The sequence below is a fragment of the Lathamus discolor genome, chromosome Z (assembly GCF_037157495.1).
Source record: "Lathamus discolor isolate bLatDis1 chromosome Z, bLatDis1.hap1, whole genome shotgun sequence".
In the NCBI taxonomy this organism is placed as follows: Eukaryota; Metazoa; Chordata; class Aves; order Psittaciformes; family Psittacidae; genus Lathamus; species Lathamus discolor.
The window spans coordinates 83,754,009-83,771,734 of NC_088909.1; the positions used below are offsets into that span (position 1 = coordinate 83,754,009).

Below are 17,726 nucleotides of genomic sequence, written 5' to 3' on the forward strand. Positions count from 1 at the left end.
AGAATTCATCTCATTTCAGCAGTGAAGCAGTGTTCCCTACTGCATCTACACTGATTCATTTGTGAAACTTTGAAAATGCTAGGAATACTTGTACAAACATGAATGCATCCACTCCTGGTAACTGAATATTTTGAGTTAGTACACATCTGATCACTCCTTACTATTATCCATGCTGATTTCCTTCAGTGATGGCATGAACTCTCCATGAACCCCTTTTTTCTTTCTCTTCCACTTCTTTTCTGCTGCCTCCAGAGTGAGTGAATTCATGCAACAATGTTGCCATTCCTCATTTCCTCTTCTATTGGGAATTTAATAGTTTTAGAAAGTTGTAAATCAATCATTTGGATGTTTTTAACCTGTAATTTTCAAATGTTTATTGTTTGTTTTCCTGGTTTTATAGCCTGTTGTTAGTAAGAAGTTGGACTAGATGATAATAACCTTCCACAGCTGTAAAATCTGTGCATCTGCTTGTCATTTGTACAGTCAAATTTTTGTTTGTAGGTAATAGTGCTGCAATACTGCTGCAACTATGAATGATGCAGAAGTTCTAAATATGCTTGGAAGACACAGAGTTATTTCAATACGAAGTTCACTAGATAATTGGCTCGAACTGTGATGGTTATTCAATAATGGATTATTTATATAGGGGTTTTTTCAAATTAAGGTACATTATTTACTCTAGGCTTGAGTGACTGCAGTCATTAGAGTAGGGTAGAAGATAAAAGACCATGTTCAAACACTTACCAGAATTTCTCTAAAATCTATGTCAACCGTCTAATTCTTTAGAGAAGTCCATGCAAAGTGTGTTTTCTATCCATGTTCTCCCACTATAAATATCCACATTTCAAGCACACAAATTTCAAAAATTGACTCAAGTAACATATACTGAGTACATGTTTTTGTACTCAAGACAAGTCTATAAGCTGAATATGTGTTATATACTCAAATCAACCTTGAAGTCCTTAAGCTATATTATTTGAAGCTAACCTGAAAGCTGATTGATATGTTAAATGAAGAGAGCACTTTTCCTGCTACAGTGCAGAGCCAGGAGAAGATAGAAATTTGGACTACCTTGCAAAAACAAACATGGATTTAGGGAAAGTATCCAAAATCAATGAGTTCAGATACTGATTAGGAAGACACAAATGGTGGGGAAACCTGAAATAAACAGGCCTGTGCTGGAAATAATAGCCATTGTGAAATTTAGTCAAAACTTCTCAGTACCACTTCTACAGTCATTTTCTCTCCCTCACATGCATGCAGACCTGGTATCAAATTAAGTCCATGATTTAACATCTCCTTAATTGTCATTTAAGCTAAGGCTTCTTGTCACATGCCTTTGGAAACCAGTTGATCATGAAAATGATCTGGAATACTGAAAATGAGAAGTGGACAAGATCAGGTTTTTTCTTCCTGCATTAGTATGATAGTACTGAGGATCTCAGCGTCTTTTTCACTTCTCCTTGGGAAATTACCTTCATCTGCTGGTATCAGGCTTCAGGAGAAAACTTCTTCTTTCCATTAACAAATGTGTGCTTTTTTTCTTAGCATATGGTAAAGGAAAACTGATAACATTGGTAACTCTTCCTAGGGCATAATTAGAGCTCAGTGAGGTTTATGGAAAGACTTCCAATGAACTCTGAAACTAATCCGTCACAATTTTCCTTGTTATTTGTTATAGGTTCTGTTGTCCAGCAAGATGTTGTCCATCTATGCCATGACCAAATTTTGTTACTTTTAGCAAATGTATTGTACATATATGAAAAAATATAACTTACATCCTGAGACAACATGTTAGCAGATGGTAACCTTTGCAGATAAATGTAGTAGAAATCATACAATCACACACGTAAGAAACTGAACTGATTAAAAATCTGACATGTTTAAACAGTTTAACATGACTCAGTAAAAAAATGCAACAAGAAATGAACTTTCAAAGATGTCCTATATGTTAAATAATTTTTTTTTTCCTTCATTAACTCTGCTTTGGCATGTCTTCCTTGCTTCATGTCCAAAGTTTGATTATTTTAGATATTCCTTTGCTCTAAGTTCTTCCTATGCAGTGTAGTTGCATTAATATTGTTTGGGGATGACACCAATGTGAAGAAATGGGTCTTTTTTCAGAAAATTGTGAAACAGAAATGCCCTCCTTGCATTGTCTTTGTTATTCCCAAATTTTAACGTTTTAAGTTACATCCTTTTTGTTTTGTTTTAGCTGGAAAATACAAAATTAAGGAAACATGCCAGTTTGCCTGGGTTGCCTATAAAGTGGCTTTTGCAGTCATCTTGGATATATGTGTAACTTGGTTTAGTACTCAGATTTCAGGGAGCAAGACACTATGAGCACTTTTATAGTAACATAGTTACTATAAAATAGTTTTTTTGGTATTTCTTGTAATAGAGAAAATTATTAGAATAGTATCAAAATTAATGTGCATTCACTTTTGCGTAACCTACAGATCATTTTTGTTTTGATAATTATAGAAAGTGTTAGAGAATGTGCCATCCCGGGCAGTGTTCAAGGCCAGGCTGGAGAGGGCTTTGAACAGCCTGGTGTAGTGGAAGTTGTTCCTGCCCATGGCAGGGGGGTTGGAACTGAATGAGCTTTAAGGTCCCTTCCAACCCAAACCATTCCATGATTCTGAGGTGTTAAACTAGATTCTGACATTTCCTCTGCTGAAAGTGTGGAGCCATCCCATCACCCACCCTGCCAAAGCTGAGGCACTGTTTGTGGCATCAAGAGCTCCTATAGAGTGGTTTATGGCATAACTTGCTTTTCAGTGGTGGCATTGATTAGATAGAAAAAATTGCCTGGTGTTGTACAGAGCTAGTCTTAGATATTTTTCCTCTCTCCAGTGTGAGTGTTGTGTTCTTAGTTTAGTCCCGCTGCCCAACAGGACAGTGAGTGGAAACCACAGAACAGTATGGCTTTGTTAACCACTGAACATCTGCAACAGGGCCTTATTGGTGATGCCTTGAGCAGTACTTAAGCCTCATGGACCATCTCTAGTTATTTTGATGTACATACAAAGTGTCCTTTGAGTATAGCTTGTGCTTGCTGTTGGTTTGGCTCTTTATTTCTCTTTTTCTTTATCCTCCTTTCTTCTTTTTTTCTTTTTCTTCCCCTTTGTGAGTTTTCTTAGTTCTTCTCTTATGTTTCCTTCCCTCTTCACTTCTCTATTCTAACTGTGGTTCACTCCCTCTCTGCTTCTCTATTCTATCTGCTAAAATTGTCAGCAGCACATAGACAACCCAGATAATGAAATGGATGTTAAGTCCACAGGCTCTGAAGCTGTTTTCACAAAGTCACCCCAAACCAGACACACACAATAGGAGCCTTCAAGGCACAGCAAATTATCTGGTCTAAAAGTGTGTAATGGAACAAATATTATAAATATCCTCAGATGAGCACTTCCACCTTCCTGATTCTTTGGTACCAACAAGGAATTCAAGGCTACCTTGGGGTGGGAACAAAGTGGAGAAGGAACAGTTGTTTGCTGGCATATCTCTGGGTTCACAGAGCAGACCTGCCTTATCTCTGCCCATAGCAGCATGGGCCATTCTCTTTCCCCCCACAGAAACCTGTTAAGTGTAGCCTGAAATAGAGCTGCTGGTAAGGTACAGGAGGATGTAAAACCAGACATATCAGCGAAGGCTACTGGTGTAGCTACACCGTACTTGTGAAGAATATAAAAACCAGAAGAAAGTATTGTGACAGCTTTCCAGTGCTGTCCTCAGTCCTCCAGCTGTCTGGCTCAGAGCTTTCCTGACCCAAAGATGTTGCATTCTGACTCATTTTATTCCATGAAGAATGGATGTGGATAAAAGTTATTTAATATAAAAATCAAAAGACAACTGTTTCTTGTGGGATAAGGGACATACAAAGATAGGAAGTGAGATATCTCTGAGTGCTTTGGTGGAGGTTCTTGTAACTCCAGAGAATTAGAGAGAAAAAAGGACAGTGAGAGCTGCACTGTGCAGGAGGAGAGATGCCTACCTACTCTCTTCTCAATCTACCTCTCCAGGAAACACTTCTGTTTCTCCTCCTGAAAGTCCCCTGAAACCAATGTGTACTGAAGGTTATTTCACTCATGCCTCACTTTCTATCCTACCATCAAGTCCTTCAACAGCTGACCCTGTCCTGCTTCTACTTCTCCCATCTTTAGAAGCCATTACTTAGCCACTATAAAGCTAGATCATTTTTGCTGATTAGCCTTTTACTGTATAGTCTTTACCTTAAGAGGTTTTAATGTACAATTCCTTTCTTTTGTTCTTTTCTTCTTCACGAAAATGGGAAAGTGAAATATATTCATATTCTGAATAGAAGTTTGGAGGATACATGGGGGTGAACTATTTGCCTCAAGCAGGCTAACCAGTGCCATAGGATCATAGAATAGTTAGGGTTGGAAAGGTCCTTAAGATCACCTCATTCCAAAACCGCTGCCATGGGCAGGGGACACCTTACACTAGACCATACATGGGCCCAACGTTCTGTCCAGCCTGACCTTGAGCACTGCCAGGGATGGAGCACACACTGTGTGTGGCACTGGAGGCACTCCTATGTCCATGTCAAGAAGAAATTTTCTTAGGTACCGCAGACTAGTTTTGCCTGTTTCCAAAAGAAAACACAAACACAAAGCTGAGCTCTGAGACCTGTTTTGCAGGAAATGGCATACAGGCCTGAGTTTACGCTGAGGATGTACCATAAAAAATTGTACTCACCCATACTTGTCCCTTCTTCTGGAGCTTTTGCACTGCAGAGAAGGGGGTTTGTGTCAGAATGAACTAGAGGGAGCCTGACACCATAGCCAAGCCATAAACACAGTCACGCAGGAGGCTCACGTGCCTTTAACTTTCAATGAACCTGAAGAAACAACACCTGGAGGGGAGCCCAGACCTACGGCTAGATGGATAGAATCTGCAGCCCCTGTCTACCCTATTTGTCTTCTCTCCTCTCCCTGCCCCTTGGCAGTGGCATTTTTGTCTGTGTAATGGACCAGATTCAGCAAAAGGGGAGCAGGGTTACCCTCACAAGCTCTAGTTAGGGCACTCTCTTAATAGGCTGGAGATGTGTGTCCAAATTCCCTGGGGAGAAGGGGAAAATTAATCCAAGTCACCCCCCCCTGTAGCTGTTCTATTTTGCACCAAATTTGATGTCTTTGGTGTATATTCAGTTTTACACAAATACTCTTACAGGTCTGGGTCCCCAGGAGCATTTCCTCATAGGTATACTGAGTTTTCAGACACACCCCCCCCCGCCAGAGTTCAGGGCCAGCCATGATGGTGACATCGAGAGCACATACACAGCAGCACAACTTCAAATGTGCTGTCTATGAAACAGCTGCTCAGCCAGCAGCGCTGCCGGCTCCTGGGCAAAGATTGATGAGGATGTGGGGCTCCCTTAGAGGCTCTGGCCATTCAGGAACCAGATTCCTGGTTCCCACGCCCCAGTGCTGAAGGCATCCTCCCCAGAGCTACTCACCTCGGCAAAAATCCTATCTCTCCATCCCTGCTTCCTGTCTATTTCCATATCTGCCACTGCAAATTAAAATAGTACATTTTTGGCACAGTAGGAATCCTATGTATTAAATAGTTTTTCCTCTGGAAAATTATCAAATAGCACTAATGAAGGTTTAGGATTTTTTTTCTTTTCTCACCACACAGATATTAAAAGAGATAGGCTGAACAGAAGAAAAAATAAATAATATTCATGTAAGGAAACTTCTAGTAGTAAAATAGTAATATTGAATAGAGTGTGGGGTCCCTGGAAGAGCACTTTGGGCATAATCTTTCCACCTACAAAGCACAACCATTAAATGATACAGAGTGAAGTGGAGACAGAGGGTTTTGAGCTCTGCAGTAGTCGTATTTTAAAACAATGGAGCTATACAGAACACCCAAAATTAGAATGATCAAAAAAGCATGCCCTTCCATAACCCTTATGCTGCCTTGCTTGGGCTGCTGTTTCGAAAGTAAACCTTTCACTGGCATTCATGACCTTTAAAAAGGAAATAGACTGAGCTTTCCTTCCTACTGTAGTCCCAGTGTTGTTATCACCTCTGTGGAGGCCAGAGAGATGGTCTGGTCTCCTCCTACCTCTTTGTTATCTTAAAGGGTAACTGAGGGCCACTTTCAGCCTTGGTTCTTCAAGCCATCCTGCTGGCACCCTTAGCACCATTAGCAGTTAATAGCACCTTCCAGGCATGGCATGTGTAAAGCAACAGGTATCTCAAAAAAGAAAGTACCAGGTGAAATGTACACTTCTGCCTGTAGAAAGGCCAAGAGAGAATAGGATTGTATAGGAGACTTCCATATAATGTCTCCAAAGCAGATTTTTTTTTTATGAAAGTCTAGACATGGAGGAGTACTATTAGTCTTCAGCAGCACCGTTTTTTTGTATTTATTTTGCATTCAGTTCTTTGTTTCACACAATTCAAAACTCGTAGTGAAACTGAAGGTTGCTAAAGTAGTAGGTATTGTGTTTCAGAAAGACGTTCTATGTCCTAAAAGAACTAAAAGAAGAGGATTTAATCCAGAAACTGACAGAAATAAGAAAAATGTATCTGCTACTGAGCACTCCTTTTGGTGTCCAGTTTTTAAAAGTAATTACCAGATGAGGCTTTTTTAGATTTCAGCTGAAGTTTGAGCAGACTTGCTGGAAAAGCTGCTTGGCTGAAAGGACTGCTTAAGCCCTGTTGACCCCTATTACTCACTTGCAATAAAGCTGGCTCAGTAGCGACTTAGACATTTTGCTGTGAACATAAGTTCAATGGGAAACACAGCAAAGGAACTAGAGATGTCAGTGACATTCCTAGGACACCACTCTGTTTATTCCATTAATACCCAAACAATAATAAAAAAAAAAAAGGAATCATGAGCAATGACACAGAGTTAAAGGTGGCTCTTCAGGCAAATTTGAGGCATTGGAACAAACTACTTGTTATATATCTGCACCGTGGTTAAGGAGGTGTGCTTTTCAGTCTGACAGAGTATAACATCTGTGTTAAAACATCAAAACCACTTTAAATAGGTATTTATTGTTACCACTTTAAATAGGTATTTATTGTTTAGAAAAATATCGCCTTCACATACATCTCACAATTGCATTCAAATAAGCATTAACTTTTAAAAAAGCAATTGAATTTGTTTAAAGAGTAATGTGCTTAGTTATTAAGTTCCAGCATAAATGGTATTTTTGACTGATCACTAGAAGTGCCTGCGCGAAAGTAGTTTAAGATAACTTCCTCCCTGACTTTGCCCTTCACCTATGCTACCATACTTGAACCTTCTCCTTGACTAAACAGCAAAAAGCTACTGCTTTCGCTCTCTGATCCCCAAGATACATCATGCCTATGGGTCTTAATTCTTTGGTTAGCTTCCAGAAAGTTTTGAAAATAAACATTAGTTTGTTGCCACAACTGAGGAAAATCTGAAATTTAAAACAAATTGTATATTGCTTCAGTGATTTTGATCAACTGGAAAACAAACCTCGATGTAAATCAACTAACAGGGAAAAAATCTCGAGGTTAATTATTTTAAACTGATACAGATTTAAAATGCCAATTTTACTGAATTAGCATGCAGAGTGGGAATGGCAGCTCAGACTTAGCCAAATATCATAAGAAGACAGTGGAACAGAGTCCAGAGCTACAAACAAATAAGACATTACTTTTTTCCCAGAGAGGGAGTGGTGGAGGTTGGGGGTGAGGAGTGAGAAGAAACTCGACATAGTTTCAAATCTGAAAATCTGAACGTTCTGCAAACCACTCTAATACTAATCCTTCACCATTAGTGATGCTGAAGGCTTGTTCTGGGTACTAACTTAGTTCAGATTTTCAATACAAGAAAAAAAAACCAAAAGAAAACATCAAAACACAGTGATGCTACCCCATGACTAAGAATGGCCATCCAGCAATATAAAATGAAGTTCTGTGAAAACCACCTTGTATATCAAAACCATTTTCTTAGTATCTGCTCCTCCTCCCCCCAACTCCTCCACCAGCCCCCTAATTCTACTCAGGGATTTTTGCCATGTACAAAAACCTGGAAGAGTTTATAGAAATTATTGCTGTGTTTTGGAAGGAATAGCTGTGTTCTGGGAGGAATAGCAGGCAAGGCTGTGGTAGGCAAGAGGACATTACCCAGAGAATAAATAATTGTGTGAATTGTGTTCCAATTCACTGTCCTAACTGTGTTCAGTACCTTCTACTGGGTGCCTGTTCACAATTTTTTTGTGTCTGGTATTGAACAAGCTAGTGAAAATCCTCACTGCAGTTTTCAGGGAGAAGCCAGACCCTGATCATTTGCCTACAGAATCCAGTGATACCTGTTTTATTGCGTTTCTTTACCTGCAGCTTAAGCTTAGGTGGGCTTCCCTTTGTAAAGGACATGAAAAAGTAAACTAGCGTATTTGGGTAAGAGCACATACTTTCTCCAGTTTACAAAGTTGTTAGTAGCAGACACAGCATAGAGGCCTCCACAAAACGAAAGGTCTTTCGTTACTGCAAAAAAGAGTCTAACAGTTATGTTGCAACCCTAACCATAGAAGACTAAAGCATTCGTGTCTTCTGCACAGTCAGAAATAGTAACAAGCCAGTGAAGAGGAAGACTGGAAGTCATCTTGTCCCTCCCAGCCAACACACATGTGGCTTATCAGAGGGCCTGGTGTCAGAGCAAGTTTCTCCCCCAGAAGGGACAAAGCCGTGTACTCCCATACCAGAACTGCCACAGCTGCTTCTCTACTCTGGGAACACCACCCTGCCAAATTCTTTCCATAAGGAGAAAGTAGATGGTTTCTAGTTTTCATCAGGCCTCAAGAGGCTGACGCGGGTAATGCCTGCTTACTGTGAATGTACAGCATCATCCAACAATTAAAAATGTATGACCCTTCTTGCAGCCTTGCTTTCAATTTCAAATCAGTTGTATCTTTCTCTAATTCATTAGCGAAAACTGATGTTAGCAATGTATGAGACTCAGTTTACCTTGTAGCTTTTTGCAGTTAAATTAACCTTCAGATTCAATGAACATTTGTATTTCTCTGAATTCTAGTGCTGCTAATGACAATAAGCAGCTGGAAAGTTTGATGTTTCCAGATTTACTTTTTATGAGTATTGGTAGCAGGTAAATAGGTTTTCAGGAAACGTTCTTTTTATCCTAAGTTTTTCTTGTAAATCACATGATTTCATATACATCCACAAAGGAGAAGGGAAATGTGTCAGTGTTCTAGCTTTCATAGCGGCAGATGAAGGGAAGAGAAAGTTGTTTTTTTTCTTCAGCCTTCATTCAAATAATTAGTAATGTGTCTTTCTAACATACAAAGCAGGAAATAAGGGGTGAAAGTAGAAAGAAAAAAAAATTACAAATATTCACATAATTTCTTCCCATAACCTTCAGAGCATGAAAATATTTTCTTTTAATACATAATTGCTTTGCTTAATTACTTCCAATGACGTTAGAAGTCTTTACAATGCATTAAATATTTTCAGTTTAGAAGGAAAATGCGATGTTTTGCTTATCAAGATCAGGGTAACACTAGTATGAAACTATTTATTTTACAAAAGAAAGTCACCAAGTTATTAAGTTGGAAGAAACTAAAACAAAGATTAAATACTCTTTTTCACTGGATCATTAGTATTTTAGAAGCCAGACAAGATACAAACATAGACACCAGATAGACATGAAGAAAAATCAGACATCCAGTATGCAATTCAGTATGTGTTTCAAGTAGTCAATGCCTATATTAATACGTATGATAGGCCTCTTAGTTGGATGAAGATCTATCATTCCACTACATTTAAACAGCAATGGAGAGCTGTGTCCTCAGTTTCCAAATACCAGCTTTTCAGCAGAAAGAAGATAATCGCAGGTCACCATTTTCTCAAACCTGTTTCTTTCTTTTTAAAAGATTCACGCTACTTGTCTCTCTATAAAGCTGACATTCCTTCCTTTTCAGTGATCTTCTGGACTTGTAAACTATAATGGGGAAAACTACTACATTTAAGAAGAAAATGCTCATAACAGGGGGTCTATTTTAAAAATCAGTTGGGGTATAAACTTAGTTCATCAAACAAATGAGTAATTTTACAACTATCTGTAGCAGTCTATACAGCATTAATAAGGTCATTCCGTTTTATTGGGTCAGTTACTACTGGGGAACATGCATCAGTGCTCAGAAGCAGCGGACCATTTCTTAACTAATACAAAGCCACTTTTCTTTACATAGCTTTACCTGACTTGTGTCCTTAGACCATGGCCACAGAAAACCCCTGTTACCTTATTTAGCCTTTACTGCTTTTGTATCTCATGGTGATACTCTCCTGACATGTCTGGCTAACTGGAGCAGTCTGTTCAGATAGACGTCTTTCTGTGGCATCAAGCTTTTGCAGTATCAAGGACTGCAAGCAATGTAAGTGCTCTCTGGGTAATCCATACTCTTCTGCCTCTATTAAGGCTTAATTTGGGTTGCTACCATGATTCATGCCCCTGTGCTTCTCCTATTCTAAATCCTGCATATCTGTCTGATGCTACTAGACACAGCACCTAAAAGACACGCCAATACGCTCATCTGTGAGATGCACATCATGCCTCTCAGTCCACCAGTATCTGCTCTACATCCAGATAGTCCTGAAGCAAGACTCTTGCTGATGTTCTTGTCTGAGAGAATGCTAAACCAGTAAAAAAGATTCAAATTATCTCGTGGTCAAAAATCTACATTACAGATTACAAAATGTTAGTAGGAATGTAAATATATGCTACTATCCTGCATCCAAAACTCTGATTCTCAATGGTTTTCATCATTAAAGAAGCTGGTCCTAAATATAAAAAGGCAATTGACATTTAGAAAGGTTTGTATCAGTGTCTATGCTTTTTGAATCAGACCTGTTAACCTGGGATTTCCATAGGCTATGACTTTTTTGTAAAATCTTTGCCGTCACTGTTGTAGTTTTGTTTTTATTTTTCAGAACAAAAGCAAAATCTCTATATATTTTCTTTCATTATAATTCCAAACAAATGAAATGAAAATAGTTTATTGGAAATGGAAATAAAACATGAAATAATTCTCTGAGAAAATGCGTACACTGTCTTATGTATGATATATACATAAATATATCTCTTAGCAAGAAAAGCAATAACATTTTAAGCAAAATAAACAGAGCCTCTCTCTTTTTATTCTTGGTTTATTGCTTTAATGTTATTTTTTTAATAACATAGAGGTGAATAACTGAAAATTCCTTTCACAAGCATTTAAATTGTGCCATAAGATGGTAGTAGATCTGTACTCAATGGAGTCTCAGACTATATCCTTCTCTGCTTGTAAATATCTCAGCTTGTGGGATAAAGATTACACATCAGCTAAAAATCTCCTCTTCCTGACACCTGAAGAAAGGTATTGGTTGTGTTACAACTACCGTAATACTAAATCATTTACAGTTATTCCAGCAATAAATTATACAATTTGAAAACAAACTCCAAACAATTGCTAAGATGTACTATTTGAAGGAAAAGTAAGACCTGTAAGTGAAATCTAAGAATGAATTTGAAAATTCAAGGTCTGTTTTTCACTGTCAAATTATTAAGCATTCATTCAAAAAAATGCTCTTTCTGTGTGCTTATTATTTGGGAATGGGTTTAAAAATCACATATACTGCTTTTGATCACTTACTATGAATATGACCGCACATTCTTATTTATGTATTTCAGACAATCTCTCGGAGAAAGAGTGTACTGTATACATGTGCAAATTAAGAATACGTTAATGTCTAGTATCTTCAGAAACGAAATTGGTACCTGAAGGCTGCAACTGGCTCTTACCTACATGACAACTGAATTTCTGAACAAACCAGACCAAAACTTGCAGGCAATTGCAATCCAGACTAACACTACAGCTTGAGAAAAATCACACTGCAATACAGAGCTTATGTTTAGGGTTTGTTGTTTGGTTTTGAGATGTTTTTATAATGTTTGGGAGACTATTTCTTACTTAAAGTAAAAAGTGATTTGCTATATATTTGACGTGTAACTTGTCACAATAGCTGTCCAAATCATCTATTTCATTTGAATCAGTATTTAGTCACATAAAACATAATCTCATGTGCCCCAAGCAGAAGATGTGGCAAGTGGTTTTCATGGCAATATCTGGCATTTACTTGCTATTAGCAGGGGATTCTTCATGGGTTAAGTATAGCCAAATAAACCTAATAACTGGTACCAACCTAAACCAAGCTGCAACATTAAGATGCGAAGTTAGAGAAACCTCCTTTGGTAGAACCTATCTGCTGCTCCTGAAGCAAAGGGAATCTACAACTTACCCAGAAATCGGGCTGAAATGGGGGTAGATCACTTCTTCCTAAAGAAAATCTTGCAGAAAGACCCCAGATGGAGGGAGAGGAAAATCATCCCCACTACTTGGTTCAGCGAGGGGTGGGAGCAGAGGGCTGTCCTGGGGCGGAAGCGCAGCCCAGGTGCCCCGGTGGGAGCAGGAGCCGGAGCCGGAGCAGGGCAGCTCGAGCTGTCTGCCAGCCCCCCCCGTGATGCCTGCCCGCCATTTGGAGACGCTCTGACCGAGCTCCGGGCATCCTGCAGAGGACCCTGTGCTTCAGAGAGCAGCTGCTTGAAGAAATACCGGGTCAGAAGATGACCAAGTTTTCCTTTTGCAGAGAAATGGACACCTGTCCTAATTCTTCCCCCCCACCTCTGCATTCCACTTCTATAAAAGCCTGTGTGGGGGTGATATTTGAAACATATGCTTGCATTCAATCACTCATTTTACATGCAACTGCTGATCATTCTGGTACATTTGAGCCCAACATGAAAAATGTTGATACTTACAACAATGCAAACAACAAATAGAAATTTGAATCCACCCTATTACCAATGCTGGTGATCAGCCTCAGTTCGACATGAAACCTTTTGTTTTCAAGTGAGGACCCGGAATTATCTTACCATGTCTTAAAAGTCACTGTTCCTACACTAATCATATACACAGATGAGTAGAGATAAACATGTGCAATCGTAAACACAATACAGTTTGAAGGAAAAAAAACAATGTAATTCTTCTCCCACTATAGCACAGGCTGGTGGGTTGGAGCAGACTGCAGTAGTGGCAGATGATATATGAAATACATCAATTTGCATATGACAAAGCTTTTGTCTGTATTTCAGCAATGGCCCAATGAACCTTGCTGAAACATTCAGGATAAGGTTAGAGAAGCCTGAAACAAGATTCTGGTAGCAGAAGGGATATATGCAAAATTCTCAGCAGATAATGTTATGAATATTATCAGCCTCACTGGAAAACATTGTCTTGTCTGTGCTGGTTAAACAGTATGGTATTACCACCAGTATCTAAAAACCAGACTATAGGTAACTATAGCATAAATATACTCCTTGTCAATGCATACGGTTATTACCTCTTTATCAGTTAAAAGTGTATCTGATTAGCGCCTTTTCTTAATACAGAAGCATATATATTGTACTTGTAAAGAGTTAACCATAAATACATTTTTACTTAACTTACCAGTTGTTGAAGCTGGAAGGAGTCTTGCCCTAAGCTCTCTACCTGCTCTCATGTTGGTAATCTCTGTCTCTTTCCCCCTTTCTGTCCCTCCCCCCATGCAGAGATTGCAGTAAACTTAGAAAACTAGCAGGGACAGTGTTTCAAATGACTTAAGAAAGAGAACAGGAACAATCATTTCGTTCTCTTTTTTTTTCAGATGAGTACAGTACCTTCAGAAAGAAGGAAGGAAGGGAGGGGAGAGGAAGTCAACAACCCTTTGCTTTCCTGCAAAAAAATAAGGAAACAGAAGATAGCAATCTCATTTTCTCTCAAACAAAATGTTTGGAAAAATAAATATATCTAAACTAAAAGGAATTCCTCAAGTATTATATATGAATTATTGGCTCCATAAAACCTACGTTACAGCTTGCTATGTGCAACTACATGAAATGAATTTCCAACACAGTGGGTAGGAATAAGACACAAGTATCTTATGCACAGCAATTAGCCATAAGCTTGCGTGAATAGTGTAGGCTTTTACTATAGAGAAGGACTGATCATAGATGTATACATGTATCTTGTCTCCATGGTGATATAGGTACCCTCTTTACTGTGATCACAAGAAAATAGTACATTAGGTATTTATAGAAAACTGTCAAATAAGAAATGGGATGAAAATGGTCACAAAATTGATAAGGATTCAGTAATCACTAATTTATCTCTAAGATTTTCATCATAGAAATCATGCTGCTGTATCCAAATGAACCAATTTGCTATGTTCTTGGACACATTTTATACTGTATTTTGTTTCTTTCTTTACTCATTAAATATATTTTGACAAAGAGATACTGGCCAGCTGGCAAGAGTTACACCTCAGATAAGTTTAGTCTATTGTGCTCTACTGTATTTTTTGTTTGCTTGTATGTTTTCCCCTAACTTCATCTATCATCTGAAGTCCACTTACAGTGATATTTTTTACCTTTTTTTTTTTTTTTAGTATTCTTGCCAGTAAACACCTTCACACTGTCACTGGGGCTGCATTTTTCGGTTAATCTTGTAATGTGGTACTGGAGATGGGGCTGCTCATTGATGAGTAATTGAGGGCTGAGTTCTGTAAAAGACATAAAATAAAAAGCCATTTCAAATGGCTCTCTCCTATAATCTATGCATCCAGACTTCACTCTGAGAGCAGTAGCTAGATGAATGTTGGTGAAGTAAATTGAGATATTGCTATAAATCCGTTGTTAATAGGAACACAAGCTAGTATTCTATCCCATAAAAATTATTATTTCTTTTATTGTATATTATACATCTGAACTGTCTGTGAAAAAGTAAGATTAATATCTTCCTTCCGGTCTACAATATACCTGTGGAATTTTAACTGGGTAAAAATAATGCACTTCTCACTTAGAGACAAAAAATATTGAAGGACACCTAATTGTTTTCCTTATGTGACTACCCACTTTGCTTTCCTGGTTTCTGCTCTGCACTGCATGTTTACTGTAGACTGTTCAGGAGCAAGCTGGCAGAATGCTAATGGGACCAGAAACAAGTGGAGCTTGGCGTAAAGGACCCCCCTCATGTGCTGCAGCATGTGAAGGATATGGCTGTAGTTGCCAATATTCAGTTACACATTGTGATTTGTTGAACGGCTATGCGTCGCATTGTTACACAGTAATATAACTCCAGGATTTTCTGGTTGGTTGTTTTCTGTTTGTTTTTTAGTTGTTACAGTCATACTATATGTATTTCATTGTGTTTCTCACATTAGAATATAGTAGGATTTTAGAAATACTCCAGATATTTTACATTACTACATGTCTTTCATTATCATAGTATGATCAGAGTATTCTCTCATCTGTTTGCTTGTACAGCTAGATCTACTACTCTGCCACTTACGTATTTTTACTCCTGAGTCAAGTAATATCTAACCACCGCTTAAATTAAATAATGACATTTGCAAACTACAACCTTTGGAGCAATAATATTTTTTCAATTGTTTTGGGAAGAGAAAAGTAGGGATTTTTACTAAAGACAGGAGCTTTCCTGGCAATAAATACCTTATTATAATTTAAAGTGGCCTTTATAACTCATGCTGGGCCAGACTAATTTCTGGTAAATGACATTGGCTGAAGTCATTCAAAGACAGGCTTTTCCTGTACCCTGTATGTAATCATCACAACTACCTTTATTAAAACAATGCCATCAAAAGCTATTTTAAAATAAGATGGTATGATTAAGAGGATGTGTTTTCATCTTTTAACATACATAAAGTTATGTGAGCAGGACTGTGAGCCATATTCAGGTCAGAGGTGGATAAGAAATTGTCTTTAGTCAGTATGTTTGAATTTGGTGTCACGTTTGAAGATCTGTAACACGTGGAAAGTTGCCAAAGTATCCAGCAAGTGTTTTGGTCTGGCTATTTGACAGCAGTAAAGGCTGCAGTCTTACCCCTACTTAGACTGGAAAACTAATCCAACATTTGTTCTTGTTTTCTTGATGACCTCACTTGATTAAGAGTGTTCATGTACTCTAATATCCGCTAAGTGTACAGTAACATCTGAAATTACTTAACATGTTTACAAACTTCGGCTGGTCATCTAATGTAAAATTTGTCACTCTTCAGGGACAGGCATATTGGCATATTCTTCCCTATGCAGTGATGTTCCTTACTTTATTAGTTCTGACAATATGATAATATTTCTCCTGGAAGCCTGAGTGTATATTTCAAGATAAATTTGAAATTAATATGGATTTACCTATTTTTTGTCATCAGTCTGCAGCTGCAGTCATTTGCATTTTAATTATTTTAGTCAACTTAGGTCACATAGTCTCTGTCTTGAGAGAAGTAAATAGTAGTACTGATTTTTGAGATACAATATTGTCTTTTAGTTTGTGGTATTTTTCCAAAGTATTCAGTGATTGTGCTTCAGTTGAAGGGCTGTGAGAACTTCAAAAAGGCCCTTTCTGGGAGCAAGATAGTGACCACCCACCACCACTGCTACTAAGTAGTATACCTCTGATTTACAGAGCCCAGGAAACTCCTGGGAAATCAGTACTCCATACCTGTGTGAAGGGTGATAAATTGTGTCTGAAGGGCTTTTTTAAATGAATGAGGAGAGAGGGAGAGAACGAAAGAAGGAAAGAAGTTTGGGGGAAGGGAGGGTGAGTGGGGAGAGAGAGGGCAGAAGAGGAAAAGGAAGAAATGAAGGGAAGGGAAGGGAAGGGAAGGGAAGGGAAGGGAAGGGAAGGGAAGGGAAGGGAAGGGAAGGGAAGGGAAGGGAAGGGAAGGGAAGGGAAGGGAAGGGAAGGGAAGGGAAGGGAAGGGAAGGGAAGGGAAGGGAAGGGGAAGGGAAGAAGAAGGGCCCATCTACTTGTGTTTAGGCTGGAGTTCTGGTGTATTCATTTTTTCTGTTTGGATTTGCTTGTATTCTTGTAATTTGGGGGTAGTTTAGTACCTTGACACTTCTGAAATACCAGGCAGAGCAAACACTGTATTGCTGCAGTCCTCATTCGATGTTCCTACTGACTGATGTAAGACTTCCTCATAACTGGAGATAATTGTTTTAGGTCCCACACATATTAAATGCTACAGCCAGCAATCAATGTAAACTAATTGACTGCATGTGACAGAACATACGGTTCAACACACGAGCTCACATGAGTTCAAAACAGTAATTAATAAATAAAAGAGGAGTGCTAAGACATCTAGACAAGAATAATTAGGGGAAAAGAAAAGTGGAGCTCTAAGGTCTGTTAGGTTTCCTCTGTTCTTCAAAAAGTTCAAATGGGTCTTGGATTTGGTCCTTGGTGGGTTTATTTCTATTATTTTAATAAAACACTTGTGATAAGATTGCCATTGTTTTGTAGAAACATGGTTATAACTTGAAGCACAGGAAAAGAAAACCTACAGGAAAACCCTCAAGCTACTCCAGAAGTCTTTCCACTTCGATTTCTTCAGCTTTCCCTTTTGTTCATTAGGGTTGCTCACTTTGGTATACACCAAAAGCATGCTCTGCTACAACACTGCTGGTGGTTATTCTGCATATGCATAATGTCAGAATACCCCTTCTAAGAAGTTAGTAAGCAGTGTTGTATGGTTCCTGAATATTTCTGGAGAAGCTGTCTGTGTGTGTGTATGTGCAGTGATTGACGATGGTGCTATTTTGTGTGGTACTTTAAATTATTTTTAAGAGTCTAGCAAGATTTTTAACTGGCAACACTTGATCCT

At 38.5% G+C, this 17,726-nt stretch overlaps 1 protein-coding gene across 1 annotated transcript in view; it reads right to left on the reverse strand.

Annotated features, from left to right (window-relative positions):
* The window catches only part of ZNF366 (zinc finger protein 366), a 37,071-nt gene extending 23,489 nt beyond the window's left edge, over window positions 1–13,582 (reverse strand). Inside the window, exon 1 of the mRNA XM_065662971.1 lies at window positions 13,517–13,582. The gene's annotated coding sequence lies outside the window, so the exon portion shown is untranslated. The remainder of the gene's footprint in view (window positions 1–13,516) is intronic.
* Window positions 13,583–17,726: the final 4,144 nt, after the last annotated feature.